Below are 11,694 nucleotides of genomic sequence, written 5' to 3' on the forward strand. Positions count from 1 at the left end.
TCTCTTTTTAAAAGCTTTGTGGCACTTCCATTAAAAAAAAAAAAAAAAAACACTAGGGAAGCATTTTCTTTTATGTCTGACAGGTTTCCCTTCTTACCCTTTATATATGATGTGTTACAGAGAGTGGAGTTCATCCACTCATTAATCACCCTTTCTGTTGGCAGTGCACAGATAGTACATTGTTTCGTACATAGGATTCGGGGACCCAAGTGTCAGAGGAAGTCAGCATTGGGAAGCAGCACTTATGAGAGGGAGGACAATGCTATAGCTGAGCATCTTGCTGGGACATCAGTGTATGAGGCTTCTGCTCCAGCCACAAGTTCCTCAGCACAGCAGTGGCCATGCAGGTGCACGAACACAGCAGGAGTGTACCAGATGTGTTGCTGTCAACAGCTGTGTGTCCAAAATCATGTCCCAGTGTCCCCTTGGGTTTCATCTCTCTGGATGCTTTCAGGAAGAACGGGGACAAATATGAAGTGCCCAGGCCACCAGCAACAGGGATGCATCAGTAAATGGAAGTAACTCAAGGAAGTAAATGGTTGCCCCAGGCTGTCTTCAAAACTGTCCCAACTGTTTTGTGAGGGTAAGAACTGGAATCAGTGAAGTATGGGGAATGGGATTGATTTTAAATTCCCCACCTGGAAAGTAAATACCAAAGTCACAAGCCGCCATCACCTTTGGTACCTGCAGGGACTGGCCATGTCAAACACGATTAGCACATGCCAGGGAGAGAAGGACCTTTTCTCCCAGTAATTACTGCATCTTCTGTCCAGCATCCTCTCACAGCACCAAGCAGGGATGGTGATGTGTCAGCTCCAGGGGTGACACTGCCACAGTGCAGTGTAGTTCCTGGACACTAATCATTATTTTTAACACTACATTGTGTGCTGGGGTATTTTAGTGTGCAAGGATGTGCAGTGCCGAGTTAGGTCAGAGCATGGAGTTTGACTATTTTTCCATAAAGTGAGAGCTTTGTAAATTTCAGGCTTGGATAAATAATTACTGCTCTTTTTTAAAGGTTTTTATTTACAAGAGCATCAAAATGAAAGTGACAGCAGTGACAGCAAGTAAATTACCACTGCCTAATTGGGCCCAAAGATAGTTTAGGGCCTGAAATGTCCCTTCATGTAGACTGTCAGGGAAAAGAAGAGCATACCAGACACATGCACGTTAGCTTTACCAGTTCTTAAATTTCTTATTTTTGTGCTAATCACTGAAGTGTGAAAAACATGCTATGTTCTTCCCTGCTGCTTTTTCCATAACCAAAGACTTCTAGGACTTGCAGTTGGAGATGTTTGTTCACCGTTAGACACAGAGACAGAGTTATCAGGCACTATTTGGTCAAATTATAGAATCGTTACGGTTGGAAAAGACCACTAGGATCTTCTAGTTCAACCATCAACCCATTCCCACCATGCTAACTAACCATGTCCCTCAATGCCACATCCACATGGTTTTTGAGTCTCAGACGTTCTACTGCTCTGAACATCTCACGTAGTCCTGCTCAGTGATGGTTGGCTTCAGAGCTAAAAATGCCAGGTATTGGCTGCTGTGCTTGTGAATAGACCTCATTTCTTGATAGTGAGAGCCCAGAATGTCACAGAAGTGCTTGTGCATCCTTGCAGAACTGTCCCTCAAAAGTGGTCAGTACAGGCATAGCCCTTGTCACTGTGTTGATGGCTTCAAGGTTTTATGTCACAGCAGTTTAGATCACCAGGACTGAATAACTGCTTGAGAATAAACTTTTAAGTTAAAGGTCACTGTTTCGCACATCTTAGAGGATTTTGTTTCAATGAAAACCAGTTTTTTTGTTCGGTTGTTTTTTGAAGAGATAAATGGAGATAATTCCTCAAACAATTTCATATTTTTGTAATGCAAGGTGCGCATTACAAATCTGGAGATAGAAAAGGATAGCTCCAATCTCTACATGGCATTGGAAGATGACTCTAAAAAGTACAAGAACATGGAGGCAACACACCTTATCCCACAGGGTTCAAGATAAAGAAAGGGAACGCCAGGCTGTGAAGTTTAAAAAAGCTCTGTGACTGAATTACATGAAAAAGGGCTCAAGCACAGAAGAAAATACAGCTAGGCTAACGGGGAAGCTGTCACTTTCAAAGATGTAGAGACTTGCTAGATCCAATTTATCATCAGAAACCAAACTTATGAAATCTACCTTGCTCAGTAGTGAAAAAAAAAAAAAAAAAGGAAGCATCGTTCCAAAAGGAATGCTTTAGAAAAATGCATAATCCTCTTTTCACGGAGTTTTATTACAGAAAGGGGCAATTCTGCACACATTTTATCTACTTCTATGAATAAATGTGTTAATCTTGAGAAGCTGAAGTCCATTATATGGTTCCACAGCCAGATAGCACTCATCTCTATTGCTTATGCAGCTATGAGATGTGTTTTTATGCAGTAGAAACGTAGCAGAAATGCAATGAGCCCTCTCAGAAGGTCTGCAAATCCAGCATGAAAGTTAGATTTTAACCTTTTTTTAACCTTGCTTTTGTTATTGGTTTCCGGTGTTTTAAAAAGAAGGAAGGAGGAGAGCCAGAAGCAAGGCATGATAGAAAGCTCACTATTTCAGACGTGAATTCAACCCTGACATCCTGCTGAAACCGGTGAGCTTGGAGTGCAGCTTGAATGTAGGAAGTTTCCTGAATCCACAAAATCGGGCTGTGGGGTGAACAGAGGGCAGAGCTGATTGGGAAGCAAGATAATACATGTCCATACCTGCTGGAACCTGTGATCTAGAATGACAGCTGCGATACTTTGAGTGCTTTTCACCGCCACTTTTGCAGGGTACAGGGGCTCCTGGATCTGTTCAAAGGGAAATCTGTGACCTGTACGTGACCTTTCTTCAGATCACCACCAGCCTGCACAGATAGTGAGGGACTTTGCTGCTGCAGTGGGAATTGTTAAGTATTACTGTTTTCTCTGGGGAAGAAGCATTAGGCATGCTTTGCTGTTCCTGCCGAAATACACTGTGGTTTTTCCATTGATCACCAGAGGACAAAAATGAGAATTTCATCCTTCTGCACCAGGGATGGGGCAGAGCAGCATCAATTACCTCTCCGGAAAACCTGATGTAGTGCTTCATTATCCTTACTGTGAAATCTTTTCTCTTACATCCAATATAAATTTCCCCTGATTTAGTTTGAAACCATTTCCCCTTGTCCTATCACAACAGACTGAAGAGTCTGTCCTCTGTGTTACATGTGTCCATAGTCCCCTTGAGTCAAATTTAAGTGTGGCAGTGAGAAATTGGCTAAATCCTCAAGAAAAGAGCTCTGGAAGTACAGGTGAAGAACAGACTCCTGAGCAGCGATCACTGACATACCATTGGACCTCAGAAATCTCTGTGAGCTTCAGCGGAGGTTAGATGCTTTGTGCAGAAGTGCCTTTCTGTAACAGAAGAGAAGACAACGTGATATACAAGATATTAAATGAATCTCACTCTGTACTACCTATTAACATAGAGTCACTTCTAATGGTTCCTACAGATTCTTTTAACAGTTGAGTTGGACAGTTCCATAAGGACTCAAGTAATTGTTTAAGGACAGGAAAAGAGTAAAGAAATTTAATGCAATGTATATAGACTGCAATCTTTTTTCCTGTTTCTTAGAGTACACTATTTTTAACTTCATAGAATCACAGAATATCCTGAGCTGGAAGGGATCCACAAGGATCACGGAGCAAAGCTCCTGGCTCCACACAACACCACCCCAAATCCAAACCCTGTGTCTGAGTGTGATGTCCAAACACAGCTTGAACTCCAGCACTCCTTATGCTACCTTCCTCCTTTGTCTAGAAAATATACACTGAAACACAAGTGAATATATGTATTTTGGTTTTGTTCCGAAACACTACTTCTTGCAAAGGAAAGGAAGCCTTGAGAGTATTTCAGATTGTCTTTTATAGTTACTGAGGCTATAACTAAAACATGTTTTATGCATGCAAATCAAGGAACATAAATATTTACAAATTTTGTGCAGTGCCTTACTTTTTTCCCTTGAAGTCCAAGAGGATCTGGTAGAAAATAACAACTCCATCACATGCAGCTTCAGCAACTACGTTTTCATTTACAGGGCGAAAAGCAAAACATGGTTTTCCTTGCAACCACAAATACAAGACTGCACATGCATGAATAGCTGAGAAGGTGCTGCGTGATTTCTCAGTGATGAAAGGCAGCAGGCCAGTATTCTGTGAAGTTTGCCAGGCAAATTCAGACAGGGCTTCTTTTCCCTCTATTCGTGCTTCCCACATGTCTTGCACTGCATGATTTATTTATGAAGAATATTAAGCTTCATTCAGCTTAGTGCTGAAAAAGAGAAAAGCAATATATTTGCATTGTAATTTCTGGCCGCTCTCACCTGCTGGGTCTGCAGCTTGCTGTTAAGACAAATGTGCATAACCAGAGAAGCTGTGCAAGCAAAGAGGCATACAATAAAGTTCTGTTAAAGAAAAGCTCACTATTGTGTACTAGAAGGTATGCTGGAATCAGTGCTAACAGCTTCCTTGGAAAGAGTGTGCACGGTAAACATTTCTGAGAAGTGCCTAGCAGATGGATGCTTTGACTCACAGGAGAGGGCTGAAGCATGCATCACTCCCATTTGCTGATACCTCTTGGATGAGACAAGCAAAGGTTTCTTACTTAATGAGCACATGGAGGATGTTGGTCCCAATGCTTTCACTGCTTGTAATGTCGTTCTGAATCTTATTCTATTATTTTTCCCCTTAAAGCACTTTCATTTGCAGCTCTGTGAACCAACCAGAATTAGATTAGTGCTTTCATTTTTTGCTAGGAGGAATTTCACAGTTCTCATGTGTTATGGAGGAAATGTTTAAGGGAAATATATCCCAAACCTTAAAAAAAAAAGAAAAAAAAGAAAAAGGAAAAGGAAAAGGAAAAGGAAAAGGAAAAGGAAAAGGAAAAGGAAAAGGAAAAGGAAAAGGAAAAGGAAAACACCCTAATATCTCGGCCTTGCTTTTTCACGTATTAGTGTACATCAGTGAAATCACTATACAAAATCTGTGCAAGATCAGAATCAAGCCTACATGTAGTGACCATTATTAAAGGAAAAACGCAAGTGCTTCCCTCCTGTTATATCACACAGCATCATTTGCCAAGCAGCATGCCAAGCTGCCTTCAGGCGTGTGATTAATACCAACAGAGTTCCAATAAAGCTTGCAAAGTGCATAGCCCTGATCTCCCTGGAGAGTCAGCAACAACAACGAGCAAAGCCTAAATGACGCTGTTCTTCATCCCTCAGTCACCAGGGGCTTCCTGCCTTTTCCTCATCTCTGAGTATTAATCTTCATTTCTTTTCCAGAACGATGACATTTCTCAGCAGTGAATATTGTTTATCAGCTTGCTACTAACACAAGGCACCAGGCACTCATTTCAAGAACCCATTGAAAGAATTTTGCCTTGGTTTGCCACTTCCATTTCTTTACAATCTGTTTATTCCCTTATTTACACACTGCCTCCCAATTTGCTGTGGTCCTTTCTTTTTTTTTCCTGCTGTAAATTACAACCCCAAGCTCCTTTGGCAAAGGGATTCCTTTCAAAGGTACCTTAGTTATACCACGTGTCTCTAATGCACAGCACTAGGTGCAGATCCCTAGCAGCTAGCTAGAACATCAGTTTTCAATACAAGGGGACAACAGTAAGTGTGGATTTGTATTAAAGCACAGCTGAGTCCAAATGCTTTTACCCAGGCAGAACTCCCAAGGGCCAAATTCTCATTTACACAGAAACCTCTTTATACCAATCCAGCAGTGGCCGATCAAGCTGGAATTTAATTTTATAAAGGGCTCTAATACCAGCATCTAACTGCAGTGTCCTGGAAGGCCCTGCATGTGCACTGAAGTACAGTAGGGAACCAAACACTTAAATCGTCAGCAACATAGTTCTGGGAGAATAAATGCAAATCCAGCATGGTTTTATTGTCAGTAAGGTCTGACAGGATGCAACATACTTAAAGTGGAGTCGAATCTAATGCTTTAGGACATGAACTGGTCATGTGGAGGTGATGAGAACACAGGTTCCATTGTTTCACTGTATACACAGATTTTAAGGGAGTGTAAATGAGTAAAAAGAACTGCTGGTTCTGTACAGCACCATCCACTGCCCATCCCTGGAGGCAGAAGATGAGAGGTGATGAGCCCGGAGACTGATCTGGGATGGCAGATCCATCTATGCCACAGGGAAAACAGACATTTCACTAGGAATTGGCATCATTGTTAGTAGTGTGGGACCTGTCACTGGCCATTCTAAGTACAGACTGATTTACAATCCACACACCATTCTCAGCCAGCAAGATTTGCTCAAACTTGTGGTCTCAGACCTCTGTAGAAGAGATCCTGAAGTACCCTGACTCTATAGTAACCTGTCCTTTAGAGTTACCAGGCAAATAATTTCGCTGCACGCAGCTCATCTTCTGGCCTTCCCACCTGGTAACTTTTATTTTACAAAAGTTATTTGAGAAAACACCTGTGGGATATTTAAAATGAGGGATCACATGAATCATAGAATCCTTAGAGTTGGAAGGGACCTTTAAAGGTCATCTAGTCCAACTCCCCTGCAATGAACAGGGACACACGCAGCTAGACCAGGTTGCTCAGAGCCTGGTCCAGACTGGTCTTGCAGGTGGGGGACAGTTTTGCAGCCCTGAGAGCTCCAAACTGTAGAGGCTGTTCCTGTGTGAGGTTTTATTAAATAAGCCCTAAGACCAAACAGGCAGAAGGTGACATTTTGCAGGGCAGGGTTACTGATATCACACTCTTCAGCAATGAAGACCTTCAGCTGCTCTTCAAAACACCGCCAACACAGGTCAGCTTAGCAAAAGGGCTCAATCCACCCCATCCTCCTCAGAGCACTCTGTGGCAATTCCTCTCGTGTTTGCCTTGCAGCATATGGCACAGCAGCCTTGCTCCCAGGGGTGTTGTTGTCCACATTATAGTTGTTATTTTTTAATTGGAAACCGTTAATTATATCCACACTGCTTTGCAAGCACAGAGTCAGGGGGTACTCCCCCTTTGCAGGTTAAACATCCAGAAAAAGAGAGCTCTAAAGTGAGATATTGATATTTGCTATTTCGCATCGATATCTACGTTGAGTTAGATGTATCTAAAGTGTTTTTGTAGTTAATGCTTCTGCATGCAACACTTTGGTTATTTACTTGTCCTACAGTGTTTACATTACAGGAAAAAGAGCAGGACTTGGGCCAGCTCTAGACTATTGTCCAGACACCCATCACCTTTCCAAGGCTTCCAGCGGTCAGAATTCCCTCATCCTCAGTTTGACAGAGAATCCTAATTCGAAAAGTAGGAAAGTATGAAAGTGGGAGTCCATCACAACCCATTCCCAGACCAGTATCATCCGTCAGGGAGATACAGCCTCCTGTAGCAAATGTTTCAGTTCTGAGAACAAGAGATTCTGCCATGGAAAACTGAAGAATGGTCTGCCCATTTGCCCACGGGAAAGTCTTTTCCAAACTCTAATCTATAACTACCTGCCTTAGGTCACGTAGCACAGTGATTTATGTCCCATGACCCTATCGAATGTAACACTTTTCATTATCTGTCAAAGCAGTTAATCCTTCTTGACATCTAGGCCCTACTGTGGGACAGATCCTGGCACATTCCAGCTGCTTTGGGCCATTCCGTTCATCTTCAGTAACCAGAAATCAGAATTATCCTGGAAGATGTGGAATTTCCAGGTGGTGTAGATGCAACTGCCCTTCCCATCACTCCACACTAGCATTGCTTTTGCCCTCTGTATAGTCTGCTGGGATTTCTGCAAGAAACAAACATGTATGATGTGGTCATCCTCTGCTTTCTTTTTGACAGTAGGATGTCATGGAGAAAGCAGAACAAAACAAAAAAGGCCTAACTTCACTAATCATATATCCATCTGAAATTGTGTGGCTACACACGTATGTGTGGTTAAAACCTTTGCCTAAATGAGGATGCCCTCTGCAATGAGATGAGCACCCCACGCAGATATATAGAAGTGACTTTGGGCAGTGGAAACATCTGCCAGCAGGTGGATTAAATAAACCAGAGGTTGAGCTGGGAGGAGAGAAAGAAGAAAGGGATAGAAAGGAAGCAAAGCTAACAATTAGGTGCAGAGAGCTGCTTCTGTGGAGGCCGAAGTGGGAAGGTTGTGCATGGAGAAGCATTTGTTTGGGTTGTCAAGAAGAACAGAAAATAGAAACCAAGGCAAAGGGGGAAGAACAATAAATTTAGGTTGGTTCAAGTACTCTTCAAATTGAAATAACAGTTTTGAAACTGAAAATGCTCATATCTGACCAGGGCTTCTCTATCAATTCATCACAAAGCCATCCTTTCTTCTGAAGACAGAAGAAGAGTGATGGTCCCACTTCAAGGCATATTGAGTCCTGGCACCCCAGAGGCTTCCCAGCACAAGCACAGACACATGCACACATGCACACATACATGCACAAGCAAACAGTGTGTGCACACATGCACATGTGCACAGAGTGACAGGTAAACGTTCAGAACTGCTTTTAGCTTCTCAGGAAAACTATGGTTTGCATAATGGACCATGAAAATAAATCTGCACGGACTGCACTGGTGTCAAAAATCTATACCCACAGCTGCTTGGTAGCCACCTGCCCCGGCTGCTGCATACCAAGCAGGACACTCTATCTGCTACTCCAATTTGCAATTCTGCTCACCTTGAGTTGAGAAGCAGCAGCAAACACCACCAGAATGACAAGCTGGTAGTAACAATACTGCAGCAATACACTATGGGAGTAGGCAAAAAGGAGAGAAAGAAAGGGCATTTACAGATGAGATTGAAGCATGATGCTGACATTATTACAGCCCAGGGAGAGGGCTGAAACCATCCAGCTTATTTCATTTTAAAACAATAAGTTTCTTCAGATTTCCATTCCCAGAGGTGAGCAGCCAATTTCTTTTCTCTATGCATAATTCAGCCTTGCTGTATATTTACTACTTCAGACAGCATCTCCACCTTTGCATATAAGAGCTCATTTTGTACAGTATATCCTCTATGTTCTGGAGAAGATTTTCCCCTTTACTATTACAAAACGTTTGTAAGTTTTTGTGGTCTTTGGCTCAGACACAAAATGCACACAGGTTGTTACCAGGAAAAGGACTGAGCAAAACTCAGTGGAGAAATGAAACAGTACCAGAGCAGACTGAAAGGTTAGCCTTAGAGATCCAGCTCGCTGTGTGAGCTTCTCCAAAATGCAAACTGGGGGGAAGTTTCCTTTCCCAGGAGAAAAATTCTCTGGAAATGAGGGAGCCAGGTCCAAATCACCTCAAAATTCAGGAGACGTTTGAGTTTGAGGTTCTGTGTATCCTTAATATAAATAAGAGGTGCAGTGAGAGAAGGGGCTCTCTTTGTAATCCGGGCACTTAGTGCTGAGCACAAACTGAAGCAAACTGGAAATCTGAACCAGATCCCAAACTTTGTGCTCAAGCTTGAAATTAAATTTCACCCCACTAAGTTCCAGCTCTTCCAAGTGTGAAATAAACCACATTAACTGAGCCAAGCAGATAAAAGGGAGACAGACACCCTTCTTATGCCAGGCCGGTGCTGATAGGATGAGAAGCTACTTGTGCAAGGCAAGCATGCTTTATACTCTGTGCAAATAATAAAACAAAGCTATACTGGCATTTTAGGTGATAATGTAGGTACAATTTGCAAAGCCCTAGTCTGAGGGTGTCTCTTTCTCTCTCCTCACACCAAGACCATGGCAGCCTTCTAGGAACTGAGCTGAAACTTGTCTGAACCCCCATATATGACCTGGACGAAAGTGCTTTCCCCCCAGGCTCAGTTCATAGAAGTTCAGATGAGGATCTCCAATTGCTGTCTATAAACTTAGGGCTGGCTGCTGTCTCATCAAACATGCAGCATGTTTGAGAACTTGTCCAGAGCAAAACGTGGCAAGAGGCCAAAATTTGGCCAATGGTATAAAAGCTCCAAACAACCAGGGCAAAAAAGGCAGGCCTTGCAGTGAGGCATCCCTGAGAGCAATAATGAAAAGATAATCTTCCTTCCTTCCCAACAAATAACACAATAAATGCTATTTGCAGTGCTGACAGAACTTCCTGAAGCTGGGATATACCCACTGGCTGTTCTTTCAGTGCAGATAAATAAGCAGGTATCAGAGTAAAGGTCAGTGCAGTTTTTGTCCTACCCTTGGACTACACAAGAGTGCGTCAGTATGTAGATGGTGGCTTGACACAGCCATCCTGCTCTGTGCTCTAGGAGTGCTCAGTCCTGTACCCCAGAATAAGCATTCCTTCTCTTGACACTTGGAAGGGTGTGAAGCAGAGTTCAGGAGCACCAGGGCATCCAGAGGTGGCTTCCAGGAACTGTCACAGGACAAGGGCTGCCTGCCAACCAATAGCTGTGCCAACAGGGCGTGCAAACATCCACAAAGTATGTGGTGTGAAACTATGGCTTCGTCATCAGGGAATGTCAGAAAGCAAACACAGAAAACCCCTTCAAATAGTTTACCCAAATATGTGGCCTAGGAGGGGAGAAGAGTTTTATGTGACTGGAAGAGCTTTTTCCAGTGTGAGGCCATACTAAATATGAGAAACATGAGTAAAAGCCATGGGAGAATGTGAGGAAATCCCTCTGGGGCAGCGGGAGGTCAGGCTCTGTTTCCTTGGACACGGACCCAAACACGGGCTGTGCAGTGGTGAACTCGAGTGCAGATGTGGCCTGGGGGCTCTGCACTGACTGGGGTGGACGCGACGGAGCACCAGCACCAGTGCATCCCTCATACCTCTCTGAGAGCCCTCCTGGGCTCCTGCAATGCGTGGCTTACAATCTGTGACTTCCCAGGCCCTCAACAGAAAAGAAATGTAGCTGTTTTATGCATCTGTGACTTCACAAAGTGAAATTCCTCCTGCAGCTGTTTCTGTGCCCTATGCTATGTCACACCACTAGCAGGTTGGGTAACATAAAGTTGGGTCTACCTCCTCAAGTTATCAAGACATTTGGGACAGTAATGTTTTCCAAGACTCCTTCACTCATCTTCAGGTGGTGGAAATTGAAAGCTTCAGAAAGCCAGATGCTTAGGCATGTAATTCAGGGACCAGACTGGTACAGTGAATGAAAAACAATCCAAGAAAGGGCCTTGACTCTGGTTACCATGAATGAGAGGAAGCTGGAATATGTGGCTCAAGCCCCTCAAGAATGTATGCTCTGACCTAACTGAAATCTCCCAGGACATGTGAGCTCACGACAAAAGAAATAGGCAATCTATGTCCATCTCCTCCTGCAGTGTGCATCTGGCATTTATACGAGCAGGTGGATTGTACTCAGATAAACTTTCTGCAAGCTATTCTGATGATTCCTGTTTCTTTGTGTAAGAAATAAGAATACTTACTAAAACAGAAGAGTCACATGGGATGCAGTGGGAACTAAAAAAAGCTTAATTAAAACTAATTATCCACAGCAGCAAGTTACCACAAACTTCAGGTAGGGCCAAAAACAGAGCAATCTGCTCTCAGGTAATTTGAGCACAAAAGCCAAGCGCAGCAGTTGAAGATTATATTTTCCACGTCTCTCTGCATGCTTTTTATGGAATTTGAAATGTTCCCATCATTCAACCTGCTCGGCTTCCCTCTGTCTGAGCAGCTCTGTAGTGACACTGTCTCACTCTGCCTATGGGGCTCTAT

General features: G+C 43.2%; 1 long non-coding RNA gene across 1 annotated transcript; it reads right to left on the reverse strand.

Moving 5' to 3' along the window:
* Nucleotides 1-1,014: 1,014 nt before the first annotated feature.
* On the reverse strand, nucleotides 1,015-10,959 carry LOC121110370. Its single transcript, XR_005858208.2, has 3 exons — nucleotides 10,797-10,959; nucleotides 4,007-4,324; nucleotides 1,015-3,408 (listed from the first exon to the last, which is right to left on the reverse strand). It is a non-coding gene; the product is annotated as an uncharacterized LOC121110370 (long non-coding RNA).
* Between the last annotated feature and the right edge of the window lie 735 nt (nucleotides 10,960-11,694).

This window comes from Gallus gallus, chromosome 3 (assembly GCF_016699485.2).
Source record: "Gallus gallus isolate bGalGal1 chromosome 3, bGalGal1.mat.broiler.GRCg7b, whole genome shotgun sequence".
NCBI classification, from domain to species: Eukaryota; Metazoa; Chordata; class Aves; order Galliformes; family Phasianidae; genus Gallus; species Gallus gallus.